We start from the raw sequence: 21,537 nt of genomic DNA, 5'->3' as shown, positions 1-21,537 counted from the left end.
GAACTAAATACATGAATTTGGTCATGCCACAATTTGGAGGGGCCTCAGTTTCTTTCCTTTCAACAAATATTTATTTCACTTGAAAAATCTGGACATATTTCAAACACATAAAAAAGTACAGAGAATACTATAGCAAATACCCATGTATCCCCAAATAACAGTTGTTAACCTTTAAAAAAGAGGAATAAAATATCCCAGAAAAGAGTTGAAATCCACCCTATCCTATTTTGTCTCCCTTTTATCCCAGAGATTTCCATTCCTGTAGTGGATGTTTGTTCTTGCTACCCAAATTATTATAATTTTCAAAAACTATGTAGAATACTGTTTATGTGTTTTAGATTTAAAACAATTATGACATATTGAGTGGGTATTTTTGCAACTTCTTTTGTTTACTTAACATTATACTGAAAGACTCATCCATGTTGATACCTGTAGCTAGCTTTACTCTCTATCTGTTGTACCACTAAATAGATATACCTTGAATTTCCCTTTCCATATATTTGAACAGTTAGGTTGCTTCCAATTTCCTACTATATCAAACTATGCTGTACTGAACAGCATTGCATAATGTATCCTTGTGTACATGTCTAAAAGTTTCTCTAGTGCAGAACTTCACAAGTTCCCAACTGATGTACCATGCCATGTTAAAAATATACTTAGATTCTGTGTCAGTTCAGGTCCTTGGAGAAACAGATGACCAGGATGGGAAGTAGATGTACAAGAGATTGATTTTGGAAAATGTTTGTGAAGGATAAAGGGGAAAGGAATAGGATGGGACGGGAGAACCTTTAGATGTCAACACAGATTTGACAACTGAAAGAAGAGAGCAAGGGAGGATTGGATTGGAAGAGTTTTGGCCATGGCACAGTTCTGAGAAAACATTCTCCAGGCCAGTGAGGACTTCTCAGCCAAAATCTGCTGGTTGGAGGAGTCCAGTATCAGGTAGGAATGGGCTGGCTCTCATACCCTATACTATGCTCAGCCATGAGCTGGGTGCAGCCAGAGGAAGTATGAATCCCAATGGACACAACTAAGTCTGTCAGCTAAGTTGTCTGCATAGCTCTCTTGAAGGAGATCTCAACACTGCACTTCGGAGGCCACTACAGACATTAATCACCTGAAGCCCACAGTGCCAGAGAAAGAACTGAGGCAGCCAGAGATATAACCAACTGTGAGGTCCAGAACCTCTAGGAACTGAGACAGTGTGACTTGGAGTTTACTGTTCTTGCTAAAATGAATTTTCTTTCTCCCATTAGCTATGGGGATCCCTCTTTTTTTCTTTTGAGGCAGGCTATGTATTGAAATGTTTTTTATTTCATTCCATTTTATCATACGTTTCTACATGGTTTAAAAGAAATGGGTTTCTGTTTCTTTAACTGCCCGTGTTATCAGAATTGGAAAGACTTCATTTTTCTAATCTGTGAAATGGGAGTTTGGACTCAAAGATCTGAGACCACTTTCTGCTCTATTAATCATATTCTAATTTAAAAAAAGAAAGTGGAAAAAAAATAAAAAAATAAAAAAATAAAAAAAATAAAAAAAGAAAGTGGGTCAGCCAATAATATTAGTGGAATGATGTAGCCAGAGATAACCTAAGAGAAAAGCTCAGGCTATAGGTCTTGAAAGAAAGATGGGGATAGCCTGGATGGTTCAGTGGTTTAGTGCTGCCTTCAGCCCAGGGTGTGATCCTGGAGACCCAGGATCGAGTCCCACGTCAGGATCCCTGTTTCTCTCTCTGTGTCTCTGCCTCTCTCTGTGTGTGTCTCTCATGAATAAATGAATGAAATCTTTTTTTTTTTTTGTAAAAAAGAAAGAAAGAAATATGGGAACAGTATGCACTGTTAGGCCATCTTCATTTTATAAAGTAGAAGTGCCATTTAAGTTTGACTTTTTTGGTGACATCTTTGATGGAAAGATTCATGGCTTATTTATCTTTGTGTATATGGCCCTAAACATATCACTTGGGTCATAAGAATAAAAAAATAATGTGTATTAGGTAGAACTTCATAGAAGAATGAACACTATTGTTCATTATTGAGAGGGTAAGTTTAGTCTTGTACTTAGAGACTTACATTTTATGTTTTTATGATCTGTATAGGTAAGTGGGAAGAATAGAGTTTAGGTTATATGTGGTACATACATATAAATATATATATGCATATATATTAGAGAATTAAAGCTTAAGCAGTGATGGAAAAAAGGACCAGGAATTTGGGCTGAGATGATCTTAGCTTCATTTTGGAATATTGAATACAACAGAATTCTTTTGACAAGGTTATTAAAATATGGACAAATTATTACTTTCTTAAAAAATAATAGAATGCTCAAGCTGTCAGTAATGGTAATAACTTAGGTCCTTCTATATGACTCATCATGTCATTCTTTGAGCAGCCAATAATATGAAAAAAGGGGCAAATGGTCCCAGATTGACCAAATCCAATTATAGATATCCAATTTGCAAAACTCACCATTCCCATTCAGTCAGATGCCACAGAAGCACATTTGGACTTTCTTCACAATTAGAATTCCCCCTTACTCTACAGGACTGCTTTTAAAACTGTATTTCCTTTGTTCAGCTGAATCATAAACGTTTTTCCATCAGTGAATATACTGAACTTTAAAGATCCAATCTTAGTGAGCCCAATTTTCTCATTTAGTACTGGTGTTAATGTCCATCTAAGTCTGGTGGTTAGAACCAGAGCATTAGGCGGCTTCTCTTTCAGTTAGGTTCACATGAATTTGAGTCTGCTGATTTAGGGTTCTGGGATTTCCTATTCTTCCCTAGCATTTATGAATTCAACTTGCATTTTCAGATTTCCAAAGGCCACTTGAGGGTTTAAGTAATGCCTTTAATTATAACTTAAAGTACAGGCAATTGTATTTCATGAAGCTAACAATTATCCAGAGTATATTATTAGAGAGTGAGTTATTGAAGTCTGCATAGTTGGTGAAAACCCATCAAAATAACTGGGGGAGAAAAGAGATAAACTAGATTGGAACAATGAAGCTTGAAAACAACTTTGATTATGTCTGGAGTTTACATGGTAATGAGTCCTAATTCTCAGGCATTAGGCTTCTTTGTAAAAATCCTTACAGTCTCTCTTGTTTACCCTCATTCAGAAATAGAGATGTTGGCAATGTTTTCATTAACTTTTAAAATATAAACACTGAGTGCTAATGTGACAGTTGAGTATGCTTTGCAGACTTTATGTAATTCTTAAAATTTCCTTGTGACATAGGTGATAATGCTCCCTTGAGAATGGATACTAAGAAGAGATAAGCAATTGCTAGAAATAACATACTTTAGAAGTAGGAACACTGAATTGCAACTCATATCTTCTGCTCTAGAATCTAAACTAAAAAGCCCATTATATGATCAAGTGACTAGAATGGTAGAGCAGTTTTCCAGTATTGAGGCATTTGCAGGTGATTTTAAAAATTTGAGTAAGTAAATACTCATAAGAATGACACCGAAAAATACATTGATTTAAGAATCAATGCTAACATTTTTTTTTTTTTTTACCTATTCAGCCCATTTTTCCTAGTCATGCTCACATGTCCCAACACCCCAAGGATGATGATAAGTCTGGCATAAAGGGGATAAGATGTATTTGCAGTCAGAAGTGGTTTGAATTCTAACATTCATTTATTTGTTGTATGACCTTGGGCAACCTCTTTGGTTTACTTATTTGTAAAATGGCAAAAATAATAGCAACCCCAACAGGGATTTTTAGGAATACATGAATGAGACAGTGTTTGTAAAATGCCTGCCATTCTAGGTACTAATCAAATGATGGCTATTCTATTTATAGTAGTGCCAAGTGGGACATTATTTCAACTAAGAACATCTCACTCCTTATAGAAGGTAGGTAGTTTTAAAACACATCATGGGAGATTTGTGATCACTTAAGTGACTCACATAGGCTATACTTTCCTGGATTTTCAATGCAGTGGTTTTCTGTCTCTATTTTTATTTAAAAATCTAGGATATAGGATGGGAAATTCATAGCCCTTTTTACAGTGTTTCTTTTGCTTCCATGGACACTTTAAGTCCATAATTGGTCTTATTCTTTTATCCTAATATATACACTTCCCTTTGAGTAGAAGTTGAAGCATGTTTCGCAAACTCAAAGATGTTTTAGGTCAAAACGGTCTTCCTATTAAGTTTGTGACCACCTGAGAGATTAGTTTTACTTGCTTACCATGGTCTTTCTGAATGGAATAGCTTGACATTAGCCCTGGAGTGCCTTAAATAATGAGGTTTTTGTCTCCTTCTCAGTAGAAGTAGAACATCGTTGGAGGGGGTACTTCTAATGTTCCTTCTTTCATCAGGTAGCTTAGATACACACTTGTGAGTGTGTGGGAAGAAGACAGGCTGCAAGATCTCAGTCCATCCTCATCCTGTGTCCTTGTGGGTCTTCTCCTTTCCCACCTTCTTCTGCTAGTCCTCCGCCTCCACTGTCTCACCATCTCTCTACTCCTTTTATAGCTACTTCTACATTGGAGGATATTTATAAATCAGGCCTGAGGACATCTTAGTGTGCCAGGTTGCTGGGCAGTTTTCAGGGCAGTAGGAAATAGGTGCCTTTCCCATATGTAGCACTCCTTTAAAAATATAAAAGAAAAAGTATAAGTAACTTTGGAGATGATGCCTGTAGTGATGATGATTTCATAGCTTAACATTGGCTAACATCTATTTAGCACTTATGTACCAGGCACAATGTTCTTTGCATAATTTCACACATTTCTTATGACAATCTTACTATGGACCAAATTTTGTCCCCCTAAAGTTCATATGTTGAAGTGCTAACCCCCAACATGACTGTATTTGGAGATGGGGCCTTTATAGAAATAATTAAGTTTAAAAGATGTTTTCAGGGTAGTCCCCTGATCTGATAGGATTAGCGCCTCTATAAGAGATAACAGAGAGACATAACTGTAACCCCTTTTTATAGATGAGGAAATTGAGGCTCAGATGACCAAGGTGAGGAATTCTGACCAAATTCTAATCCTGTTCATAATTTTTCTGTCCTTTGTAGCTGAGGGTGAAATTTGGGGGGGGGGGGGCTGCTTTGTAATTGTTTTCTCTAATCACACATTTGTTTTCATTTCTCCCTCTGATTTTTCTCTTTAAAATATTATTTAAAATATTATTCTCTCTGTGCTCAGCACTCTTGATTTTCTGATTTCTTCCCAAACCCTATCCCCAAGCCACATGAAGACATTTTCTTGTTGCCTGGTGTCCTCCCTCATCTTTTCAAAATGTTTTCTGAGAACCATTTCTTCCCTTGATGTTGAGGGTTTCCTCTGACTTATCAAATGTATCCTTCCCCTCACTCTATTATAATGTTGTTTCCTCAGTGTTTCCACTTGGATAAATATCTCCTGGAAGATATCGTGTGCTTGAGTTTTCATCTTTGGTAAATTTTTGGTAATCTGAAGGCAAAAAGTAATAATAGGCAGATAATGTGTTGTTTTTTAAGTCAAGATTCAGCCATTCAACCTCCACTTAACTATCCATTTCTTAAAGAATTAAAAGATGATTTATTTTGTGTTATTGTAAAAAGGCATACTACCTATTCCTCTCCTATTTTAATTATGAAGTAGTCTTTTGAAATTTTGAATTTGCCACCCGTGGGGGGTACAAATTCTCTGTAGCTTATTGAGCTGACAATATCAAGACACGCAGTAATGAACTGTAGACATGTTTTTAGTCTTGAATACTCAGGGCCATCTTATTGTTTACATTACTCATCTCTCTCATGTAGGAGAAAAATAAAGATATTCCCCATAGATCTTTCATTTTACCAATTTTGTGAGTCATCCTTATTCTCCTACTCCCTTACCTGAACTTGTAATAAATCATCAGGTCCTGGAGATATAACTTCTTAAGTACGGTATCTCTTGCAATCGGTCTTCTTGTCTCCAGGCCCCTGCCATTATTTCAGGCCCTCTTATTGCTGCCTTGTCACACTGTCCTCTTGCTTATAACCCTTCCTGACTTCTTGAATAGAGGATAACATATATACACAGCAGGGCAAATGCGGTCTTCTGGGCTTTAATTTTATCTATAAATTCAATCTTATCACCTACCCTTTATCCAGCCCTGTGCTTTGCCTGGAAATTTTGAACAACAGTTTCATCCTGCATGCACTGCCAGTTATATGGCAGACACTCTGCTGGATGCTGGGGACACAATGGCAATCAAGATAGAAATAATCTTGATATGTCTTCCTGGAATGTGCAATCTACAGGGAATATAGGTAAGTCTGCAGGGGTTATGCTAGCGTACGTTAAGCTCTATGGTAGGGAGGTAATGGCATACAGTTAGGGAACATGAAAGTGACATCAAACTCAGACTTGGGGTTATCAGAGAAGTCCTTATATCCAAGTCAAGGCCAGAAGGCTGAGAAGGTGGTATTCAGATCCAAGGCTTAAGAGATGAGGTCAAAGAGTAACTGCTTCAGAGAGAGCATCACTTGCAAAGGGTGAGAAAGTACATGTTATTCATATTCAAAGAACAGAAAGTATTTTATTGTGGTGATTACAGAAGTGGCTAAGGGAGCTGTGTTGGAAAATGAGGCTGGAGAGATAAATATCTCTGACAATCAGGCTCTTTTAGGTTGCTCATGCTGTTCCTTTTGCGTGAAATGACCTGGCAGCCTCCTACTCAGCTTAACCATCTTCTCCTCTACAAAGTGTTTCCTTATCTTACTCAGTGATACAATTTTTACCTAGCACATACCTAGGCTTATCACTCCTATCACTAATCTGTCTCTCCTACTAGAAGGTCAACTCCAGGGAGGCAGAGATGAACATTTATTTATCCTCACAGCCCTGTGTGTTTAGCATAGGACCTATTATAAAGTGGATGCCCAATCAGGAACATCTGCTAATGTTGCATTTTGGAAAAGATCCTATTTTTGCTGTGGGTGATAGAACATTTTATTTCATTAAAAGGCTTAAAGTTGTGTAGGTGTATACTGCCTTACTTTTAACATGTCCATTGACACATGGAGTTAGGAGATCTCACGGCACAGTTATGCTTATTTGATTCTATAGACTGATGCAGAAATCAGGCAAGACAGGAGTGTGATCTGGACTCCAATTTTTTTGCTTTGCATATTGATTTTTTTATGGGGCTTGAGTGAACAAAGTTTGGGGGAGAAGGTTTGTGTTAAATGTCTTCTATATTGAAGATTAAAGGCTGAGGCTCTGCTTCTGGTCTCTCCTGATATCTGATACCGGATCCATCTTGGCCTCACTCCTGGTAGGCCAACAGGATTGGATTAATAAGGTGTGTGAGGAAAAAAGAATCAAGATGTGGTGGTGGTATCTCTGTAGGCCTGGGACCTTTGGGAAGTGCTTCCTGAATAAACTGACTACTCATTTTTTAACTGACTATCTAAGAAAGAATGTCTCCTCTGTCCTTTGGGCCATGACCTATAGATCTCTGCAGAAGGCCCCAGACCTAATGTGCTAATCTTCAGTTTTACTATCTTCTAGCACTTACAGCTTCTAGGGTGGATTTCCAGGAGTCAGCACCAAGGGTAATCGACTTTCACTTCTAGGATTTTTGCATGTAGCAATATTAGTGGAAACTTGGAGAATGAGAAACTTCCTGTTCATTTAAGAAAGCAAGAAGCCATAGTTGTTGTGCTTGAGGGTACTGCTATTTGTTTCTTAAGGTGGCAAAACCTGGACTTAGGTTCTACAGTATTGCACATATGCACCAGATAGTGCCCCAGATGGGTGAGGTATACGGCAGCGAGCTGAGAAAGCTTTAAAAACTAAATAAAATAAAACAAAACCCTTTGGCATATGGCAGCAGAACTCGGCAGAAAATGGCCAGTCTTCTGAGTATGTTGGACTTAATGAGAAACCCAGATGCTCTTTTCTTTATTCCTTTTCCCAGAGTGTATTTAAAGGTTTTGAATCTTCATGGTGTCTTCCAAATATGCTCTTCTTTTTCCATAGGCTCACTGCTACCAACTCTAATATTTTCCTCCCTCTGGATATACAGGCTGACTCAAAGGAGAGGAATTAGTGTAAAGCTTCATATTTCTACATGTTGAGGCTGAACTGTTGAATTGTAGTGAGATACTTTGTCCCCATCTGCTTCCTCTACCCAATCCTGAGCAGAGAGTTCCAGACAGAAGCACTCAGTCGTTGATTGGTTGTGAGGACAAGGGAAGCAGCAGCCATTTAGCTTCTTCTTTGGGGTTACAATTAACTGTGCTTGTGGGTGAATCATAGCCTTAATTATTTCAATAGTCAAGATTATACACGAACCTCTCCATTCTGTATTTAATTCTTTTAAGAGTGATCTTTCTAATGGCATGTAAATGGTTATAAACCAACAAAAAAGTTATGACAAGTGGAGAAATGGCACTGTGGTTCATGGGGCAATGGTAAAGAATCGTGGGGATGGGATTTCTATACCCCCTTCAACATGGCTTCAAAGCAAATCAATACAAGAAGCTTGCACATCACTAAATGTTATATTCCTAAATGCTCTCTTCATTCTCACTGCTTTGCTACTTGTATCAGCTATCTATTGCTGTATAATAACTTGCCCCAAAATTTAGAGGCTTAAAACAACACAAATTTGTAATCTCATTGTTTCTGTGAATCACAGATCTGGATGTATTGTGGTGCTGGCTAGAGCTCTAGACATCTCAAGTCTTGCTTAGGGAGAATCCACTTCCAAGCTCACTCACATGATTGTTGGTATGGTCATTATACTTCTGTCTGGAGACACGAGTCCCCTGCTATGTGGGCTTCTCCACAGGGCTATTCACAACATGGCCACTTACTTCCTTTAGATCAAGGAGTCTGAGAAAGAGTGAGAGATGGCAAAAAAGATAAGTCACACTCCTTGCAAGGGAAGTAACCTAATCTTGGGAGTGCTATCCTATTACTTTTCCTGTAATTTATTCATTAGAATTGAACCACAAAGTCTGGCCCACAATCTAAGAGGAGAGGATACTATAAGGACATGGATATTAGAAGATAGGGATCACTGGAAGCTATTATAGACTCTCCCTACCTAATTTATTAATTAATAAGCAAATATTTATTAAAGGTCACTATATAAAAAACTCTGCTCTTTGGACTGTAGTTTCAGAAAGGCCCCAAAGGTAGAGAAGGATGCAATGTGCTTTGTTCCTCAAAACAGGACTTGTAATCTAGCTGAGAAAAAAAAAATGTTTATACTTTAAAAATATCCTGCAATAATATGTCAGTATACACAAGTGCTCAGGGAGTAACAGAGGTGGGAGAGCTCACTGTGGAGACAATTTAGGGTTGTGACTGACTTAAGAGAGAGATGTGTCCCCATCGGACAGCTGAGTGTGGCACTACCGGATGTCCATTTGGAACCAAACACAAACCAAATTAACAGCTTTACCCTTTTCTAAGATATTTCAGGACTCTCTCCCAGTCCTGCTCCAATAATTCTCTTCCATTCCATCCCCACCCCCACCCCCCATGGTTGGGAACAAGAAGAGAAAAGATGAGGAAAGCAGGACTTGTAGTTCTTTACAGTGTGACTTAAAAAAAAAATTGTTTCTGCTAATTTTCCGAGATGATTTACTGTGGAGCTCCTGTGCATCTTTACTGTTTTTAACTGCCAAGTAAATGATGATTAGAATTATATTTTTTGGTTTTGTTCCTTTTGGTTTTAAAAAACGTGTCCAGGGCTAACCTCTCATTTTGTCAATGAGGAGAACAAAATCCAGAGAAGTTCAATGACTTGCTCATGCTCTCTAGCTTCCAAACCACTGCTCTTTTCATGACATCCCACAGTCTCCTATCTAATGTGGATTTTTTATCCATCACATTAGATGTCATTACAAGTCCAGTGACAAGGTGGCCTTTAACTCCTTTGTGAGTTGCTGAGTCAGTTTTGGAGGTGACACTTATTTGCTCATACCAAATAATACTCGTACAGTTCTTTGAAAGCATGGTACATTCTAAAAACCATTTATTTCATTGAGATGTAGGCCCTCCATTTCAATAGAATATTCAAAAAAGAAAATTGAATACATTTTAGTAATATCTGCTTGCCAGACACAAGGGAGCATTAGAATTATATAAAATTTAAGTGATATTTGATTGAATATGAGATTCAAAAGAAAACTAGTTTGCATTTAATAACAAGTTCACAGAGACAATCTAATTTAATATGTACTACTTTCTTAAGTGGTTGTGAGTTTCTCATAAGTTTTGTACACTAAAATGCCACTCGAGGGGAGAAACCCCAAACTTTTTAATTGGAGATTTCAGAAATAGAGTCTTTGATAATTCTAGATTTTAAGTTTTCATTTACATGTAGGTTTAAAACAATAAGTTTCTAGTCTCAGCTTTTGAACTTCACTTATATTTTCCAGGAGATGTCTCCCAGACATGGAGAGGAAATGAAACAGCATCACCTCTTAACTATTCCTTTATCTCTTCTGCACTTTCTTTTTCTCCTCCTTAATTTTAAGAATTTATAGCGCTATCCTGAACTTTCATAAACTGTAATATTCCTGCAGAAAGTGATAACAGCCATGTTAGATGCTGTGATTTTTTTTTAATAAAAGTGATATACCATCTCTTCCTAACAGAAATCCCAAACCCAAAATTAAAATACAGTTAAGTATTACAGATGATGTTGATATCAGTGTCATTATTTTGTGAAGACTAAATATTTTTGGAAGAATAATGGTGGGTTCAATTTGCTGTGACAGAGTGATCTCTGGTGAAACTGTCAAGCAAAACTGATAACTTGAAATTAAATAAAGACTCTGGCTGTAGTTGTACTGACTTATGAAACAGCAAAACCCTTTATGAGGACCTGTTAAGTATCAGGAAAGACCTGAAGCATTTTCACAACCTTTACGATGTGGGATGCTTTCAAAGGTATTGTCTTATTGCACCCCAAGACTTTTTTTGAAGATATCACTATCTTCTCCATTTCGCAAAAAAGAAAAACCTCATATTAAGTAGACATGACTTATCCACAGCCATACAGTCACTAGGGTTGGATCCTAGATTTCCTCATTCCAGGGCCGCTACTTAGATACTTAAATACTCCTGAGAATTTGTGATGGAGTTATCAATATGCAAGAGATACACAACAAACACTCCTTCAAAAACATGCAAATGAACAAACATAAACATGGACTAAGTGATGTGCTTTTTCCGTGCCCTAGCTCTTTCAGACCACTTGCCATCCCTTCCTCTCATGCTATTTTCCCTTTCTGTGATTTTGCTATCTTTTGTTTTTAGATTGTACTGTTCTTTTTTTTCTCTGTTTATTGAAATTATAAGTATTGTTTATGGTGCATCTCAGATATCATACTTTAGCTGGGTAGTCTTTCTTGATTTGAATGGAATGTTTCCTTTCATCATTGCCTTGGCCCCTCCAAATGTCACTTATGCATGACTTTGGACGCTTTATCTTATGGTGCCTTGTGTTAGAGTTATTCATGTTCATACTTGTCCCTGCTCAGTAGGGTCAGCTTCATAAAAGCAGAGAACATGGATTATTTTTTCTGGGGCCTCTAGTGGCTTATAGATGGAAGTGGATAGGTATGTATGAGATGAATTGAAATATCTGTGTGAGCACTTTATGCCAATCCCTATGCAGCAGATGAAGAGCTAACCTTCGTGGGCCTGAGCAGTTGGGTTGTAAACTCCCTTAGATGATCAGATGGTAATTACTGGGCAGAGGGGGAAATGGTGGACACTCAAGGGAGAGCCCCTTATGAAAGCAATAGTAGTAAGAGAGTGGTAAGGAGAAGGGGAGACCAAGGTTCCCCTTTAAAAGTGCTCATCCTACTTCAGGTGTCTGCTCTAGACTTTATCTTTCCTGCTAGAATGAAAACTCAACAAGATTATTCCCTGCTATATCCTCAGTGCACAGCATAGGGCAGGGATAGAGGAGGTGCTTATACACATTTGTTGACTCAATGATTAATGCATGACAGTTGAGACTCTCACAATAAGAGTAGAAAAGGGGAACACATGTCATGTACAGATTGTTTATTCACTGATGATGGTCTGTGCATAAAGTGTTTTGATTTCTTAGTGTGTATTTTGGATATTTAGATGGCTTATGCCTTTTGTAAATTTTGCGTTTTTCTCCCCCATCCATATGCCTCTCTGTTTTTAGTTACCTTTATACATTGCCAAAACAAAATAAATCCAACAGCTGCCTCCACTTGAATTTCCTGTAGTATTGTTTTACAGTTTCCCATCTCCTTTAAATATATCCCAAGTACGTTTTTTGTGGGGGAGACAGGAATTTGCAGAGAAAGCAGACAAGTCAGTCAATCTTGTCTTAGCACAAAAATTTACTCCTCAGAGTCTAGTTGGTGGAACTAACTTACCTCTGTTTTTCTCCCCCCCAAAGATTCTTTGCATGTTAAGTATCTTCTTCAACAGCATTCTAATTATTCATTATTTTCTCAGTTTAAAATAAGATCAGTAGGGAGATTTTCCTTCCAGGAATAGCTATTAATAAGATTCATCTCATTTTTTAAAAAAAGAAGAGATTCCTAAACCTAGGTTGGAAGTTTTATTTAAAATATTCTAGATGTGAGGGATTTAAATATATTTAAAGAAGGCTAATTTAAACATTTTGATATGTACGCTCTCAAGGGAAATGAAACCTCAGCATATGTGACTTTCATTAGTGGCTTTACCATAGAGATATAAGCCAAAGCACTTAATAGGGAAAGTTTAATGACTAATTAATTGATCCTTAAATTGTTTGCTAATGGGTATTACATACTCATGAAACACATCTTTTGTGTATTTTCTGAAGTGCTCTCCTAGGGAAAAGGCAAGATGTTACTTAGAGCAAATCAAACCTTGTCAGTGATGGGTAAGGCAGCCAGGATCCCATCCCTGAATATACCAGACTAGGTCTCTTCATTTTCTCAGATCCTGAAAAGTGAAGAAAACCATCATTAGATGTCAAACTAAAACATTATTTTGTGGAGGTACTCAGAATGAGTTCAGCTTTGTTACAATAACTATAATACTACAAGCCAAGCCAATGTATATGCACAAGGAAATGAATTAAATCGTAAGAAGGCAAACCTATGGTATCTTGCAGACTGGTGCTATTTTTATCCAGAAAAATCAAGTTTTCCTAATATTGAGAACCACAAAGAAACACTACAAAAAAATAAAGTGAGCCTAAAATTCACTAAGGTTTGATTCATTCTTTCATTATATTTTTGTTAGTTTTTGTTCAAGCAGACATTGAAGTGCAGTTAAATGCAATTCATGTTATGACATACTGTTTTTATATTTGTTGAGTTTAAGAAAAAGTGTTTTAAATACCACCTGTGCCAAGTGTATACTGACAGTTCCGAAATTTTCATGTCTGGCCTGGGCTTTCTCTTGTACCCCAGACTTGTATGTCCACCAGAACACTTAGCACATTCACTTGATGTGTAACAGATACGCCAACTCCACCTGTCCCAAAGGAGACCCCGTGCTCTTTCCCACCCCTACCCTCTGGGCCCCTCATAGCCTTTCTCACCTCAATTAATGACAACTTCATCTGTCCCAGTTGCTGAGGCCAGAAACTTGGGAATTACACGTAACCTTGCCCTTCCCCTCATTCTCAGTCTGCCAGGCTTCAGAACGCACACAGAATCTGATCATTTCTTACCACCTCATTCTACCAGTCCGATCTGAACCTCTGCCATTTCTTGCCTGGATTTACTGGAAGAACTTCTGAGAGGTCTCTCTCTGCTGCCATCTTTGTGCCTCTGCAATTTATTCTGAAGAAAGCTGCCAGGCTGATCCTTTAAAAATAGAGGTATCCCATACCACCCCTCTGCTCAGAAACCTCAAGTAGCTCTTCATTTTAGTCAGGGTAAATGCTTTTAATACTTCCCCAACCTTAACTCCAACTACTCTCTACTAGGTCCACACAGCCTCAGCCATACTGGTTTATGTCCTGTTCCTGGAAAATGTCTTCACCTGGAAAAGTCTTTCTTTGATACCCACATAGCTCATTCCCTCTCCTTCAAGTCATTTCTCAAGTGGCAATTTCTTAACGTGGCCTTCCCTGATGCCCTTGAATATCACCGTCTCTACCTCAACAGTGGAAAGGACATATCTTGCATCTGTAGCCATAGGTTCTATTTGTGTTCTGGACAAAGTGTTTATTCTCCATGGGTCTCATTTTTCCAACTATAAATTAAGGGTTTTGGCAAAATGTTCCATAAAGCTCTTTGGGTCTAAAATTTAAAAAATTCTATGAGACCGATTTGGCCCTGATAAGCTAGTTAGACTCGGGTTTGAAAGTCTATTAACAGTGAAGGAGACATACCCCTTTTCCTAGATGCTCAACTCTTGTGGGAAAAATTAAAACATAACCCTTGTTGCTTGCTAAGACTACGGTCACACTTTGGAAATAAGTCTTATTTAAAAGCCTGTTTGTTTTTGCTGGTCCCCATTTGCTTTGGCTCCCTAAGTAGTTGACAGGTCTTAGAAAAGAAGACTGAATTCTCTGGACTTTGGTTTCCTCATCCGTGAAATGAGGATATTGTGCCAGATGATCTCCAACTTCTCTTCTAGATTTAGAACTCTCTTTTTACAGAAGGAAATCACACACTTTCCCTCGTTGTCACAACTCTTCATCTAGTTGTATAAAATATTCATATGCAAGTTAGTGACTAGAGACATAACTTCCTTGGCTTTGTGTAGCATGGCACCATTCCCATTGAGTATAATTGTAGGCATTTCTTATTATAGTTCTGTTCATATGCCTAGCCATCCTACAGAGGCCTTGGTGTTTAGATTAGAGTGAGTGTGACTCCAGGACACATCCTTTACATTTATTTTCAGTGTTAGATAATTATGCAGAAAGACAAAGTAGGATGCATAAACACAGCAGCTGTTTCATCCCCAAGTATTGGAAAACTTCTTGTTAGAATTGAGAGTTTCGTTATGCTTGACCAAAACGGTCAGAAGATCACAGCTATCTGAACATTTTAATGCAAATACTCAAAAGGTTTTGGGAAGAAATGTTCTGTTTTAGTCCATGTGCTTAATACTTTCAACTCTGAGAAAGATCAGTTTTATATTTTCCTTCATAAGGGATACTTGTGAATAATAACTAACTTAAATGATCAAGTTAGTAAATCATTTTTCTCTCTGTGAACTATTTAAACATAATCATTGAACTATAATCAGTAAAGACTATTTCCACATGGAATTGAGGCAAATGATTTTTGTAATCATTTTCTAGATGTGTGGCCACTTACAGCTTCTAAGGTGTAATTATGTGACTAACCAGAAGGATTGTATGAAAGGGATATTTTCTGTTTTTATTCCTTATCCATGAACCTAGGGACAAAGAGGAGAATGGTAGTTGAGAGGTACAAAAAAAAAAAAAATCAAGAGCCGAGGTAATTTTGATATGTGGGAGCACAGTGTTTGGACATATACTTTTGTGTGGTTTTCAAAATGTTTTTGAGGTGCTAGCCAACAAATTCTCACGAAGTTCCTTTGAGAATAAAAAACAAATAATATCGAGACAACCACTGTCCACAGGGCAGAGCCTAGAAAATGGAAGAAGAATTCTCTAGACTCAATCATGCAACATTTGATTTCTTGAGTCATGTGACTAATGCCACTCCTTCCTTCCTTTCATCATTTATTAGCTATATATTGTCCCAAGTTAGGCTTTGTTAAGGATTTGGGAATGTGATTGTCTTGTACTGGAAATCTATCAGGAACAATGCACAAACATGCCCAAGGATAAACCAAAGGGTCTTCAGCAACATTGGTACTTATTCTAGCTCTTTTTCCATTTTGTAGGAAGGGTATTTTGTGGAACTGTGAACTTAATTGAAATCATATGTCACTTCTCTTCGTGTTTCCAGGCAGGCAGACTAGCATCAGCTGCAGAACAGAAATTCGACACTCATGATGTTTTTCTCTTTATAACTATGGAGGTTTTTAAGAAGACTAAAAACTCATATGTAGTTGTACAGTCTGCAAAATACTTTCAGTTATAAATTTCTGGGATTTTTGTATTCTTGTGTAGCCAGAATTTAATTTTATTTCTTTTAAAAGTTCTTTCTCCTTATAAAAATTACTTCTCAATAAACAGGAATACATAATCTTGAAATTATGGGGAGTTTTTTTCCTCATTTCTGACCAATCATTCTATGTCATCTTTTCATTTCCCTCCTCCCATTGAGGATGGAGTCCCACCCAGAAACTGGAGGTATTTCACCTTGGTTGGCCAAAGCTAGCTGCCTTGTTCTTGGTGGTCCCCTTTCCTCAGGGACAGCATGCTGCTTCTCCGGGGCATATCTCCTGATTCTTGGTGCAAAGAGGCAAACTTTCTAGAAAAGTGGCAAAAGCCCTTTTAAAGGGATTGAGTAGCTTTTATTTTAACTGCACCAAGCCAAGTTGATGGGGAAGAAAAAAAAAAAAAGCCCAGTCCTTGAACAACTCCAACAAGGTTTGGCTGCCATCATTAAAAAAAAAAAAAAAAAAAAAAAAAGTTTTTCAAGCACAAGCTATGGAAATGAAGAACAATGGGAAATGGGAAACTCACTCCTTTGGAAGGAAATAAAGGAATGAAGAAATGAAAGAAGGAAGGATGGAAAGAAGAAGTATGGATGCAAGGAGGAAGGAAATAAGTGAGGGAAGAGAGAGAAAAATAGAAAGAGGAATGAAAGAAAGAGAAAGGGCGAGAAGGTGACGTGGCTGTTAGTAACATTAGTCTCAGAAAGCAGCTGGAATATTGTGCATCTCTTAGCTTCTGCATAATGAATAAAGGTTTTCCAAATGATATAGTTTTGGTTCCAAGAGGGAGGAGGCCACGTTAGCACACTCATTCCTTCAGAACCACAGTATTGCAGACTGTACTGTCTCACTGCCTGTTTTCCCTGTTTACCAAAGAGAAAGGGGGTGGAGTTGCCTTTAATTATTAACCTTTAAAATATCCTCTTTATTATTTGTGGTCATGGAAAAAAGCAAAAACTTATGTTCATAGATAATCTCAATCCTTATTTTAGTCCTTATTTTCAGCCTCTCCCTACTAAGCGTTTTACCTGAACCAAACCTAAAATTTAACAGATGTGTTGCAGTTGGACCAAAGAGAGAGAAAGCAAAAAAGTCAGGTCCTGTGTGATATCTACCCTTGATGAATCCAGAGAGAAATCCCTAGGACTTTCTGGTACCTACATCTGGGGCATCTCTTATTGACTCTATATGAGGAAGATAATGTGCTAAATTACTGCGTCTCATTTCATTTGTCCCAAGGAGGCAAAATAAGGTTTATTCCTTTATTATATTCCTGAGTCAACTGTGAGCATCTTTTAATAAAATTAATTGTGGGTTCTTCAATCAAATTCAAAATACCTTGTTAAGGAGTTAGGAATAGTAAATGTCGAGAAAACTGACAAATTGATCTGAACTTTTATTTGGGTTCTCTCATGCCTAATTCTTTGATGGATTAGTTTTGAAATCTCTATGCATCAGATTTTTCATGTATGAGACTTATGGTGTGAATCTGAGTCATGACAATGGTGACATGTATTGATTTCTTTATATCAGCCATATTAAAGGTAAGTGATTGCAATTCTATCACTAAGGAATGGGATAAGAAAATTTCTCTTGGCATTTTTTTTTTTTTTTAGTGGTCAAGTGGAGTATTGACTTTTAAAGTTCAAGATTTATTGTTTGAATATTATAGTCAGTGTTTATTTAGCATTGTCCTGATATATTAGGTATCCATTGTTTGTTTAATGGATGAGTGCCAATAGGCATGATAGCAAATATGCAATCAAATGAATGCATGAGCATAGTTTGCCTGCTAGATGCCCATGCTGAAAACAGTATGAAAAACAAGGTGGCTTATTCTTTTTCTTGGAAATTCAAATTGATAGGTGACTGAAATTATTATTTTGACACATAATGGATAAACAGTCCCCCACCCCAGATATTTAAGTTGGTGGCTACTTTTTGGTTTTCCTGTCACTTATGTGTAGACTACAAAAATATGGAACTAGATCAACATTCAGGCTTTGGAACTATTTAGTTTTATGACTTGTAGAAAGATATACCTTGGGATGGTATGTTTAATGGTATAGCACAAATGGCCAGACAAATATCTAAATATATGTTGAAATGAGCACACTATGGGGATTATATTAAGGATATAGTTGAAAGCTAATCCTATGTTTGTATGAGACTAAAGAAATTAGTGTTTAATAAAACACTGTGTGGTAAATCATTGAGGTTTTTCTTTGCTGGGTAGGGAAGTATTTGACCTGAATACAATTTTTTTTATGAGGGCATTTCAGAGTCAAATGGCACAATGGGCCATCCTACTAGGGAAACAAATAAGTATGATAAAATGATGGTGGGGAACATTCTATTCTTTCTGCGTAGTCAATTTCTAATGCTAGGTTATATCATAGAAGTCATAATTTAATGTATCTTTATTTACTAATTCTAGAAGCTCAGAATGAGATAGAATTTTCTGGAAAATTATCATTTATCCCAACTGCAAGGAATAGCTAGAAAATAGACCATAATGGGAAGGGCCGGGCAAATCTAGGGGTCATAACAAAGTCTATGTCCAGTAGCTATTCATCTGTGAGTAAGCATATAAAGATGATCCAGGATGAGAAAATCTCTTTAGAGGAAAGGACCCAACTAAATTGAGTACAGTGATGTAAGTTGGTCCAGATTTTGAGATCTATCATTTTAACCCAGCCAGTAATGGTATAGATGATGAAAGAAAGTCCAGTAAGCATAAATTTATCCAAAGTCTGAGAATCAAAGGAATTTTTAGGAAACCAAGAGGGATGTTACCACTCAGATCCAAACATGAAGGAAAACAAAGGCAGGATGATTAAGACCAGGTTAAAGTGTACAGAGCCTCAGATGAGACAAAAAACCAGATATCTAGTCCCAAGGCACTAATATCACAAGAATGACTCATTTCTAAGATAGAGGACCATAAAAACAGAGACATATGTATACCTCCCTACTTAGAATATAGGTTGGCCTGAGTAAATGTAGATTCAGGCTTGAGGGTGAGACTTTTGTAGGCACAATTGCTAGTTTGGTTTCCCTGGGTTTAGGAATAGGTTTAGAAGCCTAAAGGACATTATGGACAGGATATTATGTAAGCATCAAAATATGTTAACCTTTTGGAGCACCAGGTGGCTCAGTGGTTGGGCATCTGCCTTTGGCTCAGTTTGTAATCTCGGAGTCCTGAGATCGAGTCCCACACTGGGCTCCCCAAAGGGAGCCTGCTTCTTTCTCTGCCTATGTCTCTGCCTCTTTCTCTGTGTCTCTCATGAATAAATAAATAAAAATCTTAAAAAGAATATGTTAACCTTCCACTGGATATTCTTATGATGTGACCTTATATATACTGCTTATGCAAATCTTTAACCAAAGATAGTACCGTTGACCCTTGAACAACACAAGTTTGAAGTGCATGAGTCCACTTGTACACAAATATTTTTTCAATAGATATCGTACAGTGCTGTAAATCCATTTTCTCTTCCATATTATTTTCTCAATAACGTTTTCTTTCTTCTACTTTACTTTAAGTATACAGTATATAATACATATAACATACATAATGTGTGCTAATCAATTGTTCATGTCATCAGTAAGGCTTCTGGTCAGCAGCAAGCTATTAGTTATTAAGTTTTGCAAGTCAAAGGTTGTCCTTGGATTTTTTATTGCACAGGGGGTTAGTGCTCCTAACTCTCATGTTGTTCAAGGGGTAATAGTATAGTTAACAAATCTTTTTTGTTGTTGTCCTTTTTAGTTTAGGTGAGTTTCAGTAGCTCTTTTGTCATTTGCAACAAAAAAATATCTGACCAATATTAAACAGACACAACCTCTGCTGGAACATAGGGTCTACTCAGGATGGGGGCAGTGGGAATGGGGGGAACCTTAGAATTTGGTAGGCAATGATGAGGTGCTGGCAGTGGGAAATGCAGGTACTGAGGATGCACAGAAAAGGAAGCTAACTGTCTCAGGGAAGACAGCCCAGAGGAAGTGTCATTTAAATTGAAACTAAAGCAGCTCCAGGGGACGCCTGGGTGGCTCAGTGGTTGAGCATCTGCTTTCAGCTCAGGGTGTGATCCTGGAGTCCCGGGATTGAGTCCCACATTGGGCTTCCTGCATGGAGCCTGCTTCTCCCTCTGCCTGTGTCTCTGCCTCTCTCTCTCTGTCTCTCATGAATAAATAAATAAAATCTTAAAAAAAAAATAAAGTAGCTCCAGGTGAGGGAAGAGCTGCAGCAGATAAAACAGCATGTTGGAAGTTTCCAAGGCAAAAGGATGCAAAATGTATTTGAAAAAATGTAAGAAGTTCTGTCTGTCTAGCAGGTGGTCAGCAAGGGAGGGATGTTAAGAGATGACTCTGGTGAGGTAAGTGCCGGACCTCATAAACCTTGTCAAGGATTTTGAACATTAATCTAAAAAAATGGGGATATAACCACTAATTTATATTTGATTACTGAAACATATTGTAACCTTCATTTCTTGGTGCCTTAGTTTCTCACTTAACATAAATTAAATGGGTTCAGGGAATCTGAGAATTTAGGAGTATTTTATATTAATGCCTGGTACTCTCTCTACCTCATTTTTCATTTTTGTTGACTATTTCTGTTTACAAACTCAATAGTAAGATGTCAAGTTCTATATTTGAGTCATGTGGAAAAATAATAATATAAATTTCCATACACAATGGCCCCTAATCAATATAGAAAGGTACGTTGAATACTATGGGTTAAAAAGTATCCACTGAAATGTTCAGTCCAGTTATTTTGACTCTACAAGAACTTGCAGATGAGTCAATAGTATAGTATTGACAGAAGTAATGGTAAAAGGGCATATTGTGAATTAGTTATCTTTGTCAGATGAACATAGTAAAATATTTGTGCAGAATTCACATAGGTAACATGGGAGTTCAACTTTTTTTTTTTTTTAAATCTGTGTGCTCTGGAACAAAGGAGGTAAAGTTACTAATTTAATCAGCAGTGAGGGTGAACTTATATAGACTAAAGACTTATACTTCACAAAAATCTCTTTATTGCCTCTTTTGTCTAACGGCAATATTGCTGGAAAGTGGCATCATACCTCGAGGCAAGTGCTGTTCAGTACTTGATTAGATGAAGGCCAGTTCTGCTATTCACCTCCATTGCAAGCACTCATCCACTGTGGTGGTAAAATAATGACAACAATGCTGTTATTCATCTAAAGATTGTGTTGGCAGTTTTGCTATTAAAAAAGAGGGCAGGTGGATTACGAAACTAGAAGGGACCTAGAAAGGACACTTAGCTAATCTTAGGTAGATAACCACCAATCTTGCTATTTAGGGTTTTCAGGAAAAGGAAATTTCTATCTTTTGTATATAAAAGGTATTTCAGAATTTAATTGTCTGCCCTGTCAAGGGATGTGTTGTTTCTTCATTTATTTACTTACTCACAAATTCAGCAATTATCTATATAGGGTCTATTATGTGTTAGGCAACAAGGAA

The 21,537-nt window shown here is 37.3% G+C and overlaps 1 long non-coding RNA gene across 1 annotated transcript; it reads right to left on the bottom strand.

Moving 5' to 3' along the window:
• Positions 1-3,956: 3,956 nt before the first annotated feature.
• LOC119866717 lies at positions 3,957-21,216 on the bottom strand. Its single transcript, XR_005369387.1, has 3 exons — positions 21,138-21,216; positions 12,861-12,936; positions 3,957-4,605 (listed from the first exon to the last, which is right to left on the bottom strand). It is a non-coding gene; the product is annotated as an uncharacterized LOC119866717 (long non-coding RNA).
• Between the last annotated feature and the right edge of the window lie 321 nt (positions 21,217-21,537).

This window comes from Canis lupus, chromosome 14 (assembly GCF_011100685.1).
Source record: "Canis lupus familiaris isolate Mischka breed German Shepherd chromosome 14, alternate assembly UU_Cfam_GSD_1.0, whole genome shotgun sequence".
Taxonomy (NCBI): Eukaryota; Metazoa; Chordata; class Mammalia; order Carnivora; family Canidae; genus Canis; species Canis lupus.
This window is presented reverse-complemented; position numbering and strand designations above follow the sequence as displayed.